Source organism: Dermochelys coriacea, chromosome 9, assembly GCF_009764565.3.
Source record: "Dermochelys coriacea isolate rDerCor1 chromosome 9, rDerCor1.pri.v4, whole genome shotgun sequence".
NCBI classification, from domain to species: domain Eukaryota; kingdom Metazoa; phylum Chordata; order Testudines; family Dermochelyidae; genus Dermochelys; species Dermochelys coriacea.
The window spans coordinates 19,218,092-19,233,803 of NC_050076.1; positions in this window are offsets into that span (position 1 = coordinate 19,218,092).

Genomic DNA, 15,712 nt, shown 5'->3' on the forward strand with positions numbered 1-15,712 from the left:
TACGCCTTTTATGTTTGTGGCAGGCATTGCAACTACCTACTTGACACCAAGAGATATGAGATTAAAGTATCATGCTCTTTACAGGGCTTCAGGCCAAATAGCTGGAGTCATGGGTATAACAGACAATCATATCAAACAGTATTTTTAATCTCGATACATGTCTTGGTCCAAAAGTCCTGAATACATGGGCAAGTCCATTATAGGTGGAAAAAGTCTCCTCTTTCCTAATATATGTGAAGCACTGGTTATATCCCTTCATATATGTTCTTTTGAGTGGATTTAGAATAAGGAAACATGAGAAAATGAATTTAAGGGATACATTGTGGCAGCAGAGCCCCAGGTTGGAGCAGTGGAGTGACTGCAATTTAGGCAGATACAACACTCCATTGATTACACTGGGGAAACTGTCTGCTCCTTTGTATTTGGCATGAAAACACATTTCAAAATGTCAGAATTTCCCATGGATCAGAAATTCGGAGTTTCAACCAGCTCTAGTTAAAATCTGAGACAAAGAGTAGCAATTTTTTTCTACTGACCACATAATAATCCTGAGGCTATTTTCCAAACCACCAGTCTATACTATACTATCTATCTTCTGATTCAGAAGTTTGTGTAGGTTGATTGAGAACCCAGGGCCTGACTGTTTTCATACATGTACTCAGAAGGAGAAGTTGCTTTACTGAAGTCAGTAGAATTATATGAGTGACACAGGTGTCACCAATGAAAGTGAAAAGAAAAAGAGTACTTATGGCACCTTAGAGACTAACAAATAAAAGTGAGATTATTATCAGACCCACAGTCTCCCTTTATTTTAGAAAAATGAAGTAATATTATTTATACTGGTGTACATAGTTTTGTCTCAAATTATGACAAGGTAATAGGAAAATGGAAATGTCTCTCATGTTCTTTATGATTTTTTTCTAAGAGGCACTTTACAATGTACCTCTTCCATAAAGCAATCCATTTCGCATATCATAAAGTCATTGCTGGAATGTGGAGAATGACAGTAGAAAAATGAATTCAAATCCCAGCTTCAGGTTATATATCTATAGCTATATCCAACTTTTTCTACAGTGCAATGACAAAACATTATTACTTAGGTTATGTTCAATATTTAGAGAAAAAATATGCATACATTATGTAATCACATAAACTAGTGTTTTCTGGGTAGACTGAAAACATATCTTCAATACTCTTTGAAAACCAACAAAATCAGCAAATGATTGCAACTGGCACTTATAATAAGCACTAGTTATGGTTGATGTATGAGATAATTATAATGCTTTGCAGGAAAATCTAATAAATCCCAGAACAGTTATTCTGTGAAATCTATTTTTATGGAAATGAGGGTATGAATATCCCATTTATTATATCAAGAAGGCTATATAGGCACTTCTGACAGTCTCAATCAAAAGCAATGTCCACTCATGAAAGGTAATTGTTTCTGAAGTTTTTCACACACAAAATAGCAGGTGTTCTTTTTCCTGAAATTAATGGTTTAATATTAAAATATGAAAATCTTTATAATTTGCACAGCATGATGAACTTCTGCAGGAGACATACACCTGTTTTGACAGAGAAGCTCAAGGATTACAAAAATTGTGGTGTATATAATTCAATATTTTGGGAATTATTAATGTAATTAGAATTCTAGTCTGAATTTTACTTCCACCATGTAGAATGTTCTAAGAATAAACAAGGCTTTGAATGTAAATATGCTTATGGTGGAAGTAGAGATGATTTGTAATAACCAACCCCCAATTTTAATATTATAATTAAAAATAGGGGGCCAGAGTCTCCTCTCACTTACACCCATGTAAAACTGATGTATTTCCATTGACTTCAGTAGAGTTACTTTGGATTTTCACCACTATGAGAGCATCATGAGAATCATACTCACAATGTATAACATGGGCACTCATGTTAATGGAAAACAGAGAAGAAACGAAAGAGGAAGGAGGAAAAAAGGGGGTTGGGGAAGATGTAGCATTTAGAAGGAATGCGGTTACAGTATCTTTAAGGCCCTTGGACCTTTCCCCTCACCCAGCCAATAAGCTGGGAGCAGGGGCCTGTATAAATATTGCCTTTTTCATAGCAGGGCAGATGCCTGTAAACATTGTAAGGAGTAAGAAGACTCCTGAAGTTAGCTGGGAGAAGATGCTAGCAGGGGATGATCTGCTGAACTCCCCCAACCTCATGGTGGAAGGACTGATTGGGAAAAGGACCAGCTGGAGGAGAAGTTGTCTGAGGCTATACAGCTGGTTTAAAGCAAAACTCCAGCTCTAATGGGGAAAACTAGGAGGCTTTGGTCTTAAGGAGAGAAACAGAGGGAACATCTGAAGTACAACCCAGTTCTGGTAGGAGTGCTGGGACCTCCTGGACAGGAGAGGAAACTGACTAGCACTCTTGTATGGACCCAGACTGGGCATAAACTTGAACAGCTAAATAAGTGACTTACATTTTGTAAAATGATTGAATAAGCCAAACCCTGCAAAGAGGGGATGAATTAACATGATCTGGGTACTTGTCTGAAAAGACCCATAAGGGACTGAGTGCAATGAATCTGTGGCGCACCAACAGGCCACAAGAGGTAGTGCGGGTGATGTACATGCCCTACAACAGATATGCGATATCATTATTCCTAACAGTTTCTGCCAAATCCCTAACCTTAATGAAACTGTCAACAATATTTTGGACCACAGAACCTGAATATTTTGTATACTTTCCTTTGATATAGTGACCATTTCTGTTTGAATATTTATAACATGCTCACTCCAAAGAGAAAGAATTGGGAACTCTTGCTTTTCCTCATGACACCTTGCTGCTTTAGGTACGGCTGCTGTTTCTTGTGCTGCTTGTTCTGTTGTGCTCAACCTGATTCATAAATCACCCAAGAATGACTAAATATGTACACATGGCCATAGAACCTTGGGGATGTGATCTGTATAGCATGAAGCTTTGGAGATATCCTGGACAATGTGGAAAGGCCAAATGTCAGTACTGGAAATGCTTCTGAGGAATTTCTGTGACTTTATGGTTTTGGGATATACAGTGTATAGCATAGCCCCCAGAGAGATAGCTGATGTTCTTGAGACTAGTATTTTAATCCTAATCCTGTTTTTTTCTGATGCGCCTGTTGAATGCCTTAAGGTTCATAATTGCCTTTTATCACTCGTTCTTCTGGGATACTTCAAAATATATGGAATCAATACTCGAAAATCTGTCCAGTTCTGGGAAAGCCTCTAGAGCTTTCACCTCCAGAAGATGATTGATAGTTATTAATATTACTTCCTGCATCTCTGAATTGGTCATTGACAAATTTGCAATCTTGGATGCTTAAAGATTAGTATCTATAATTCATATTTAATTAGCTAAGGCAGCAGTTAAATTCCTATAAGAGGTATTGCAATATTGATGGAGGTGTCTACTTTTAGGCACTGTAGGCCCCAATTCAGGAAGGTCACTTACACATATGTTTAAATCCCTAAATCAATCAAGCTAAAGCAATGGCTTGTTCTTTCTTGAATCAGATCCCTATTTGAAAAATTGGTCTCTTGATTCTGCAAATGATGTTAATGTGATTCTTAGAAACTACCAGTTCAATAGGTCATCTAATGAGACATATCTATCACAAAGATTTTAGGACTTTTTAAAACTAGACTGGAGAAAAGACTAGAAAAGAGTAGAAAAAGTACTGTAGGAAACAATCTTATACTGGCAGACAGACAGACCATCTGTTATTGGATCATTCATTCTTACACTTCCTGTACCCGTCTGCCTGATATTAAGTTAATCATTATGTCCTTGAAGAGACAATCCCCCCCAATCATTGTAACAAAAGTAGTGGCACAGTCGTGCTACAGAGTTGCTTTCAGTTCTGGGTTTTTTTGGATGGATTTTATGCTGAACCTACCTCTGTTTGATCTATTTCTTGATGTAATACTGGAAGAGAAGTCTCTTCTACCAAACTCTTTGCCCTGAATGGAACCTACTAGAAGAACCATAAATTTAAATTCCTCCTTTTGTGCTTTGAGTGTGAAAAGAGATTCTCCCCCACCCCTTATCTTGTTCCAGAGTGCTGGTACTACTTTTTCCCAATACTTATATTCTCCAAAACATATCTCTATTAGAAATTTTGAATGGATTACAAGATATTTGCTTGCCAAATTGTTTTCTCTCCATGCCCTCCACTGCAGTTGTTTTCCAGCCAATGAATTGGCAGTATTTCCATTAGAGAAGAGCTGAAAAGAATCCATTGATGCATCTGACATAAATGCTTCACCCAATGCTATAATCTTTTCTTACCTAAAACTAAACAAATCCTTAAGATTTGTGATTTAGGTCACAATAGCACTGAGGGAACTACAAATTGAAATTCTAAATTTAAAATTCTCTACCAGGCAGCCTCTATCCTCCTCTGTGACTGATGTTGAAGTTCAAAGTCCCTCTCTGAGAAATGACTACATTCTTTGCTCAGACTGCAGCCTCAATCTTTGAGATATTATCTAAAGGCTAAATTACTTTTGGTGTAAATGGATATCACTCCATGTAAGTCATTGGAGCCATGGCCATTTACAGTAGCAGAGAATTAAGACTTGAATGTGTTGTCTCCTTTCGAATTTTTCATAATCTTACATAATGGAAAGAAAGATTGCTTTTTCAGGTTGGTATCATTCATCTAAATAAAAGCTTTGGGAATTGAATGACAAGGACTGATTATATTTTTTTATATTTTGCAGGGAAATGTTTTGAGTTTGAGTTTATTACTTCCTGCTTGACTATGATGCCCCAGATCTTAATAGCTCTTTGTAATCATCTTGTGAAAAGCTTCTCCTGTCTGTTGATCTCTTAACCTCCCTGAGGTTGATCTCGTAATCTCACAAATATACCAAATATAGAGGTAAAATAACCTCTCTGCTGCTATTCAAGAGTTCCCTGTTTATGCATCCCAGGATCGTATTAGCTGTTTTGGCCACAGCGTCACACTGGGGACTCATGTTCAGCTGATCCACCACAACCCCCAAATCTTTTTTCTGTGTCACTGCTTCCCACGATTGAGTCCCCCACCCTGTCTACATTTTTGTTTGTATAGTTGAGATTTACATTTAGCTATATTAAAACACATACTATTTGCTCAAACCCAGATTACTGAGTACTCCAGAATCAATGACCTGTCCTTTTCATTATTTACCACTCCCCCAATTTTTGTGTCATTTACAAACTTTAACAGTGATGATTTTGTGTTTTCTTCTGTGTCATTGATAAAAAATTTTGAGTAGTGTAAAGCCAAGAACCGATCCTTGTTGTTGATGGCAGTGCCTCTTGAGTGTCAGGTGAGATGAAATGACAGCTGGGGCACCACACAGACCCATATTCTGGCTAACATCAGCATAACGTACAGATCTGAATGACTGATGGGAGAGTGGTAGAAGAAACTATTCTTCTTACATTTTAGTTTCTTTGTGGGGTTTGTAAAATTTATTTCATCTGAAAAGATTGTAATGGTTTTTTTCTTCTGAAGAACCTTTTGAAAAGTTCATATAACTTCTGCAGAATTAAAAGAGTTCACATACTATGTGCTATCACATACATTATTTCAAAGGTATTACTTTAGCATGAACAGCTTTTAAAACTTCATCATCTAACCAGAACACATTCTTAATTGATCTCTCTGTTGAACCACTGTTTTTTTGACTGTTAATCTTTTGGACAACAGATTGTTCTGAGAGGTTCTTAAAAGCAAAAAAAAAAAAATCCGAAGACTCTTTGTAAAAGCTGAAAAGGGAAAGAACACTTTAAACAACTTGCAACATTATTCACTTTTCCCTCCCCACTCCAGAAATAGCAGTTTAAGATTTGAGTCAATTGAAGTGCACTGCTTCCATTGTGTATGAGCCTGCATGGTATATCTGCCAACTGAACACTTTTTAAGCCATTAGCTACAAGTGTGCTGCCTTTTAAAATTATTTTCAGAAAAGGAAAGCTGATTTTTCCCTAAAAGAAGCCACTTATCTTTGGAGTTAGGGTACCAGTTGATGCTAAATGCTCACACCTAGTTATTTTACATGTCACTGACATGAAGTGGAAGTGTTATTTGCCAGTGGGCTAACTCACTGGCCCATGAACCAAAGAACTCTCTCCATCCACAGAATTTCAGTCCCTTTTCTTCAGGGCTTTGATTTTCATTCATTCATTCATTCATTCATTCATTCATTCAAAATAGGGCTGTTTAACATGAGTTCCATATCTCCATCATTTTCATTCCCCTGACCATGGTCTTCTGCAGGATCCTCTCTACTCCCTGCAGCTCCTACACTCCTTTTAGCCTGCTCTCTGGGGGCAGGGTTGCATTCCCAGGCCATGTCTCTAGGAGCTAAGGTGAGCCTCTCTGCTTTCTTCTTCTCACTAATCTGCTTCTTGTAGAATTACACTTCACAGGGCATTTATCTGGGAGTCACTTGTGAACTGAGCTATTCCCCTCACTCTGAGACTCCTCCAGGACCCTTCCTGCTCCCTGCAGCTCTCACTAGTAACTAAGTTATATGCTTGCTCTTTTGAAAACCAAGTGAACTTCAAGTTATCACCTGCTCCCTAGCCTCCCAAGATCATCTGGAAAGCACAAGTGTGTGTGTGTAGGGGGGGAGAGCGCTAAGACCAACTCCCTTAAAGGGCCGTCCCATCCTGGAGGGAAAAGTAACTCAGTAGTGAAGGCAGAGAAAAAATAATGCTAACACTTTCTCATTTGAAATTATTGGATCTCTTTCTTTTCATGTATATAAGAAAAAAGGAATGGGCTGCTTGCAGTAAACCAGATTCAATCAGACACGGTGTTACACTATCAGTGACCAGCACCATATACTGGCTTTGAGACTTTTCCTCATGTTGTTTTAAATCAGGGACAACAATAGCAAAAGGAAGGTTTGGCTGGTGCTTCTGGCATTTTAAATATGGTGTGGACAAGCTGGTTGTGATGATGCTTGCTGTTAGAGCAGCACATGGGTCACGAGAGAAATCTGGAGGCCTTTAATTTGAAGTCCAATTCTTCTTAGGAATAGTAGACAGCTTACATGATCTATTACCATTTTAAAGTGTCCCAAATCACTTTACAAATCAATATGCAAAGCATGGGTTCCACCCTTTAATCACATGCTTTGTAGAACTCCCAATAACTTATCTCCCTCTTTAAATTAAGTCTTTGAAATGACTTGAGTGGAATTACTGCTGCTTCTGCCAACTATGAATTTGGCCCCAAGTATGGATGTCAGGATTGGATAACATCTGCACTGTCTACTTTATTATTCCCTACATAACCAAGGATAGTTGTCTTTTATTCTATCAGTCATTCATGCATGAAATTGTAGTTCCAACTGGTTGAAGCCTCCTGCCTAAGCACTTGTACTATTGACAAGTTTGTGTCCTTCTGTATCATAGGCAGAATTTTTCTAGCTTTGTGAAATACAAAGGGATGGATTCATCACAGCATTGCTCCAGTTTTAGGCTGATGTGACCCCCAGTGGCTTCCATGGAGTTATGCTGGTGCAACAGTGTAGTGACATGGTGATGAAACATATTCTATTGTGTTAGGTTTTCAAAATTGGGGCTACATTTTCAAAAGAGCTCATTACCCAATGTACTACACATTTTGAAAATCTGGCCCGTAACCTCCTCTCTCCCATATTATTTTATGTCCAACCCTCAAACATAAGTCTGCTTGCCATTAGCAGAAAAAAGAGTGTTTGCTTTTTGTATAGATACCTTCTTTAACAGCACTTGGTACTCAAGCTGTGTGAATAATTCTTATTCCTAGTTTTAAAAAATCCAGCATTTTGGAGGTATACATTTTATCTGACAATGAAAACAATTTCTGCAGCTGCAAATGTTTTGCAGACAAAAAATGACAATTTTTTTTCCACAGCAAATTCTGAGATTTGCCTCTAGAGCTGAAGTTTAATATTTTTTATGATTAAAATCTGTTCACAAGATTCTCAGATGGTGTAAATTTTCATAACTCCATTGACTTTTATTGAGCTATTACAATTTAAACAATTCAGGATATGGCCCTGTGTTTCTAGTTTCAAAGGCAAATTTTTGCCTTGGATCATATTTACTAGTATTATATTTGTGACAGCTTCACGTGAGATAATCACTCAAGTTCTGAGTTAAGAGTTACAAGAATAGAAACAGTGAAGTGAAATCCAAAAGGCAAGCTGAAACTGCATGGTGTTTAGATACTGAATGAATAAACTGAGGTATTAACAATGGACCTTAGACCATTCCAAAGACCATTGGAAGTCAATGAAAGACTTCTATTAATTTAAAAGGGTTTGGATCAGACCCAGTAAAGGTGGGACTGAACAGATAAAGCATTCAAAAAGCAATGTGAACAGGAAAATGGAAAGTGGTTTCTTCTTGAGGTAACAATGTTCGTTGCCACTATCAGGTTCCTACAACTTGAAGTTTCTGAGAGAGACCTAGAAAGCTATGCAGGATATAAACTAAAGAGAATAATGTCTGGAGAAACAAGATGTGCTTTTTCAAAATCAAAGGAGCAGGGAGTGCTGTTTCCTAAATAAAAAGTCACTGATAATTAAGTACTAGAACTGTGTCTGAGTTAATTCATTTTGATTATACTTTGACAAACTAAAAAGAGGATAATATGCAATTCAAAAAGAAAATATCCAGGGATGTATGTGGGACCACTCTCCTACTCAAGAGGCTAGTGGTAATTTATACTTCATAGTATCCTGTTAACTCATCTAATAACATTGAAAGGTAGATAATTGTGCAATAAAATCACCTGGTGTTCAAACTACAAATCAGTTTTTACCTCCTGTCTTTATTATGAGGGCTATAGCTTTTCTTTTTCTTTCTTTCTCCCCCTGTGACACTGAAACACACACCACTCATTCACAAAAATGTTGAGGGGAAGATTAGGGTTTATAGTGCTCTCAAGGAAACGCTGGTTGTGTGGCTGACAGGATCAGGAAAGTGGTTCCAGCCATAGGGAATTTGAGGGAATGTACACAGGGATGAGAGTGGGTGAAGGAGGCAAAAGAAGTGATTAGCATGGTTAGATGGAGGAAAGACGATAAGGTGAGGATTGAAAGTTGTGTTTCGGCAGCTGTAGTATAGCCAGAATATATCGGTGCTTCAGCCATGCTCTCTCCTATTCTTGATCCACCCTGGCTTGCCCTCTCCTGTTCTTATGCAGCTCTGACATACTTTGAAGCTACGACAGAGGAGTGAGCTTAAAGCAGACTCTTGAAGACAGGCCCTTTGAACTGGAACAAAAAAGCCATAGGGGAAGACGGACTTTGTCTCAAAATAATGGAACAAATACTAAGAGAAATGCCAGGAAGCTTAGGTATTTCAATCCTGAGCCTTGACTCCTGAAACATCTCCTGGAAGATACCAGTGTATCTACTGTGGTAATGTTTTGTTTAGTGATTGAAAATTGTCATGGTTGAGAAAATTAGAAGTTCCAAGTCTTAAGAGGCACTTGTGTTTGAATTAAATGTGTGATAAGCTCAGGAGCATTTGCTCCAAGAACCACATAGAGAGAGAGCCCAAATCAACCATAGCATTCACCTCTTATTTACTCAATAACTAATAAATGCACAATGCTGGGTCTGGAGAAATATGCTTTTTTGTTAGTTTGAATGTAATGCAGGCAGAGTTGTACACAACCTGAATATTGGTAATTACCCTATTTGGCAAACTAGGAAGAAGGATATTGGAGTACTCTAATATGGAGGAGATAAAAACCTGAACAAGCTTTCCAGGGCTGAGCTATAGACAACTGAAGTTTAGTAAGGAATGATCTTGGATTAAATACAGCTCCATCAAAGTCAAAACAAATTTTGAGATAGCCTAGGGCTGATGCTGAAAGCCAATCATGAGCACAGCCAATTTATTTTAACAACAAGAGGAGTGGCGGGTTGGGGGAAGGCTCTAATCCATGCTTCTATATCCACCACAAGGTTTGAAGAAATAGGAGTTTTAAGATTTGTTTTAGCTGACTTGGCTGACAACTTAGTCATCAGCACAGAATTGTAATCCATTATTTTGACTGTGACTAATCTGACCCAGAAGCACCATTCAAAATTCAACAACAAGCCCCCTCTCAAGAAAATCAAAATTAAGTACCATGGGAGGATGGCAAAAGTTACCCATGGAAATGTGGAGAGCAATGACTCAAACCCATTCTAAATAGTGCTCGGCAGGCAAGCAAAACACCAAAGATAGTTTAAAAGAGATGTTAAATTCACTGAAAGTCATGCAGAAGTCAAATAAAATGTGAATAGAAGTGAAAGCAAAACATGCAGGTGTATAGAGGTTGTTGCAAATGATGGATAAAATCAACTATAGAAAGAAATGTTCATGTGATCCAGAGGTACAATGAAATTGGAATATTATTACACTGAATTGTTAATGATGGATGAGATGCTGAACTAAATTCTTAAGGAATCCATCGTTCTATCTTACTCTGTAACCATCACTGAGGTATATAATAGGCACCCTTTCATCCCCCAAACCATTCTTACATTCTGCTGTATGGTTTAACAGCACTGTCACCAAAACTCTTTAAGCCTAATCCTGTGAGAAGCTGAAGAGCCTTAATTCCTTTTGATTCAATGGGAATTGAGCGTATTCAGAGACAAACTCCAGGCAGCTGAATACTAAGGGTTAAACAGGAAGAGGGAAATGTACTGAAAGTGTTAACCAACATTTGATAGTGACAAATGAGTTTTTGTTTGTCCTATTCAATGAGTATTATTTATTTGTGCCCCTGAGGTGTCATCTCAGTAGCAGTCCCCTGATTGCATGATTATCATGATTGCTTGCATACAGAATCTGCAATTCTACCCAGCTCTATACCAAATGTACAAAGTTTGTGAAGGCTCATTACTCGCCCTGTGACACACACATACTGTGCAGCTGTGTAAGGGCCAGGCAAAATGAAGTCCTATATAAAGAATAGGACTGGCCCCTTAGTAATATGAAAATGACTTCAAAACAGCTCCTTAACTTGGTTTTAAAAAGCCATTACACACTCATATTTGTCCTATGCATTTTAGTGAAGATTTCACACTCTGCTATAATACCAAGACATTTACACTCTATTCAGCCAGAGTTTGAAATGCACTTACAACATTTTTTTCCACTTATTTCAATAACACAATCACTACAAAGCAGTGGAGCGTGTAAGTTCTTTGATCCAGAGGCACTTGGGAATGGATGTTTGAGAGCCTCTTTAAAAATGAAACTGAAAAAAAACCCATCTCAACAATGACAGTTGAAAGTCATCTTTGGAAAGCCCTCAAAGTTGAGGATGATTGTTTCCTATGGATTTTCCATTTCAAATTATCTGTGAGTCCGCTGATGGTTGATAAGTCCTCTTCTGAAGCCACAGACTCTCCCATATTGCAGCCATGTGTTTCCAAGCAGGGAGGGTGAACCTGGTGTATTGGTTCAGGCCATAGCATGCTTTTTCTGTTGCTTCTGTTTTTCCATTACATGTAGTCGCATCTGATTCTTGAAGTGCAGAGTTCACTGTCTCAAGAAGTTCCTTCATTGTTGTTGGTCCTGGATTATACATTCCCACAAGTTAATGTCAACATTGCATTACCTCATATTAGCCTTGAGGATGTCCCTGTAGTGATTTTTCTGCCCTCCTCTAGCATGTTTGCCTTGGTTGAATTGAGAGTAGAAGACATGTTTTGGCAGTCTAAAGTCAGGCATCTGGACAACATGGCCAGCCCAGCAAAATTGATGATAAAAAATCATCATTTGAATGCTTGTAATATTGGTTTGTGAGAGAACTCTGATGTTAGTATGCCTATCAACCCATTTGATTCAGAGAATCTTATGAATACAGCATTGATGATATGTCTCCAGCACCTTAAGATGTTGCTTGTATGTTGTCCATCTTTCAGCCCCATACAGTAGGGTGGAGATCACAACAGCTTTATAGACCATGAACTGATGTTGCAATCTTCAAACGCTCTTTCTGAGATGACTTGTACATTTGAGCTGGTACTGGATTTCTTCATCAATAGCAGCTGTCTGTGAGAGGTAGCTTCCAAGACATGGGACATGTGCAACGTTCTCTATAGTTTTCAGAGTAGCAGCCATGTTAGTCTGTATCCGCAAAAAGAAAAGGAGTATTTGTGGCACCTTAGAGACTAACAAATTTATTTGAGCATGAGCTTTCATGAGCTACAGCTCACTTCATTGGATGCATGCAGTGGGGAGATTTATATACACAAAGAACATGAAACAATGGGTGTTACCATACACACTGTAACAAGAGTGATCAGGTAAGGTGAGCTATTACCAGCAGGAGAGCGGGGGGGGCACCTTTTGTAGTGATAATCAAGGTGGGCCATTTCCAGCAGTTGACAAGAACGTGTGAGAAACAGTAGCGGGGGGGGGGCGGGGAATAAACATGGGGAAATAGTTTTACTTTGTGTAATGACCCATCCACTCCCAATCTTTATTCAAGCCTAAGTTAACTGTATCCAGTTTGCAAATTTATTCCAGTTCATCAGTCTCTCATTGGAGTCTGTTTTTGAAGTTTTTTTTGTTGAAGAATTGCCACTTTTAGGTCTCTAGAGGGATATTGTGGATCTGTGTTGCTAGTTTGGGGAATTGTGCACCAGGAGCTTGCTGATGAAGGATCTTTGTCTTCTGGATGTTAAGCATCAGTCCCATTTTCTAATATGTTTCAACAAAGGCATTGATGATCTCCTGAAGATCTATTTCTGAGTGAGCACACACTACAGCATTGGCAGCATACTGAAGCTCAACGACTGAAGTCGGTGATGTTTTGATTCTGGATTGGAAGCAGCCAAGGTTGAACAGTTTACCATCCATTTTGTAGATTAGCTGCACTCCTACCAGGATCTTATCAGTGATCAAATCTTTGTTTGATCGCAGCAAGGAAGATGGAAAAGAGCTTTGGTACAATGACACAGCCCTGCTTGATGCCTATCTTAACCTTAAAAAGAGCTGTAATAGATCCGTTACAGTGGATCTCTGTTTGCATGTCATCGTGAAGGCGATGAAGAATGGTGACAAATTTTAGTGGACATCCATACTTCAGAAGCATATTTCACAATGCTTCCCTGTTAATGGAGTCAAAGGCTTTTGTCGGGTCAATGAATGCCAGGAATAGTGGTCTGTGTTGTTCTCTACATTTTTTCTGCAGCTGGAGAGCAGTGAAGATCATATCAATAGTGCCTCTAGATGGTCTAAACTCACATTGAGATTCAAGAAGAATGTCTTTGGCAAGAGAAAGAAAACAGTTCAGGATAAGTCCTGCAAGGACCTTTCCTACAGTTGCAAACAGAAAGATTCTTCTATAATTTTCACAGTCAGATGTATCTCCTTTCTTGAAAATCATCACAATCATAGCATCTATAAGTTCATCTGAGATTTTCACATTGTGTGTAGCTGTGAGGTGAGTTCCTCTCACTCCTGGTTGTAAATTTCTTCAGGGATTCCATTGACTCCAGATGCCTTGTTGCTTTTCATCTGCTTAATAGCTCTGCATGTTTCCTGCATGTTTGAAGGTATTCTGAGTTTGTCTCTGACTGGAAGTTGTGGGATGAAGTTGAAAACAAGATCATCAACCTCACAGTCCCAATTGAATAGATCTTGGAAGTATTCCTTCCAGCATGCATTGATGACTTCCATTTCTTTGATCAACTCCCCTCCTTCCTTAGATCTCAGGGAGGTTGGCCTGGACACATGGGCCATAAATGATTTTAACAGCATTAAAGAAGCCACATATATCATGGGTTTTAGTGAGAAGTCGAAGCTCATTTGATTTACCCAGCCATCATCAGTTCTCCGTGTTGCAAATTCTTTTTTTGGACCTCTGCCTTTGCTTGTTGGTATGCTGACTTCTTTTGCACAGAGTTGATGTCATTCTGCCAGACACAAAAGGCCTTATGTTTGTATCTCCCAATCATTTTCATAAAACCAGTCCTGATGTTTCCCAGTAGAGAACCCTGGCATGGCTTTGCAGGCACTGAGGATGCTGGATCTGAGGGCACCCCAGGTGCTGCTGACATATTCTGGTTGTCTTTCTTTGAGATTTGTCAGTTTTTCACTGAAGTATTGACGGAAGAGTTCACACTTTGTTGGATCCTTGAATGCCTCTATGTTGATTTTCTGTCTGCATCCTGTTGTAGCTGTTGTTTAGGGGCCAGTCTGATGATCAAGATTGAGCAGATGAAGTAATGAACAATCCGGCAGTCCTTACTTCCACTGATGCTTGAGTAATGCAGACATCTTTGCCATCCTGGGCCTGGACAATGACATAATCAATCAAATACTAGTGCTTAGATCATGGATGTTGCCACGATGTCTTGCGTTTGTTTCACTGGCAGAACAAGGTGTTAGTGACAACAAGTTCATGTTCTACACATTTGGTCAGGAGGAGGATACCATCTGAATTGATCTTTCTTACACCTTTCTTGCCAATGATTCTGTTCCATAGTTTTGAGTCCTGTCTGACTCTAACATTAAAGTCACTAAGAAAGATGAGCCGATCTGTCACTGGTATGCCAGAGAGGACTTGATCAAAGGCGTTATTTGATTCCAGTAGGGAGCTCGTTATGTTGTTTGTCAAGTTCAGTTTTGATGCCAAAATCAAACTCTGTGAGTTCAATATTCTGCTTCAGATTTTCCTTTCCAAAAGAAGGTATATGAACAACAATCCTTTAGCTACTCCTCTCCTGCTCATCAGGTCTTGTTCAGGACAGCGATATTGATGTCATATCGCCTAAGTTGTCAGGCCACAATTGTGGTATGATGCTCTGGACAATCAGTATTGGGTTGGTCCATAAGAATCCTGACTTTCCAGGTTCCAAATTTGATTTAATGGCTTTGCTGATTTTGCAGTTTAAAGTAGCATTATATGAAGAAGCAATTCTGTTTTGATAGAAGAGAACTTCATGAAAAATTATCCCAGATAGTACATCCTTCACCTTATTTCACACAACTGATGAACTCTTTGGTAGCTGGCACAGAAGAGTGGATGAATTTATTCTTTACTGTTAGATCACCATAGTTCAGTTATTTTAAGCATATAATGGTGATCTGTACATTTTAAAAGCTATATGAGAAAATATCATTCTATGTTCTAAAATCCTGCAAGCATTCATATATATCATTTTTGTAAATACAACTTCTGAATTCTAAAATACTTGTGGGTGCTTTTATAGAAGGGAACAGCTGACTTTTCCAACTATTTTAAAACTCTTCAGGTCCTTGCTGGAATGTATATGACTGCAAATCATCCCCCTCTATAAAGCAAAATTAGAAAGGTAAAGATCTCCAGCCCTGCTCCAACCCCTCTGCACTTGTTACACCCCAGTCCAGTGAAAAACCCACAAATACATTTAGCTTGCTATCCAATGATTCCCCTGGCATAGAGAGGAGAATCCCTAGCTAGGGTAGGTCTGACATATTCAACATTATGCCAGAAGCCATAGGCATAGGGGGCATGTTAGGGGCATGGACAGAACCACAGGGCTTGGGCAGAGTACAATTCAATTCCAACAATCTCTGACTGTGACATAGTCAGTTGGGGATTTTTGTAGTCAGGTGCAAGTTAGAGCAACCCTGCGGGGTACAACCACCTTTTTTTTCCATCAGGTCCTGTGCTGAGTGGAGTTCAGCTGAACCTAAGTGTTTTAGCCAT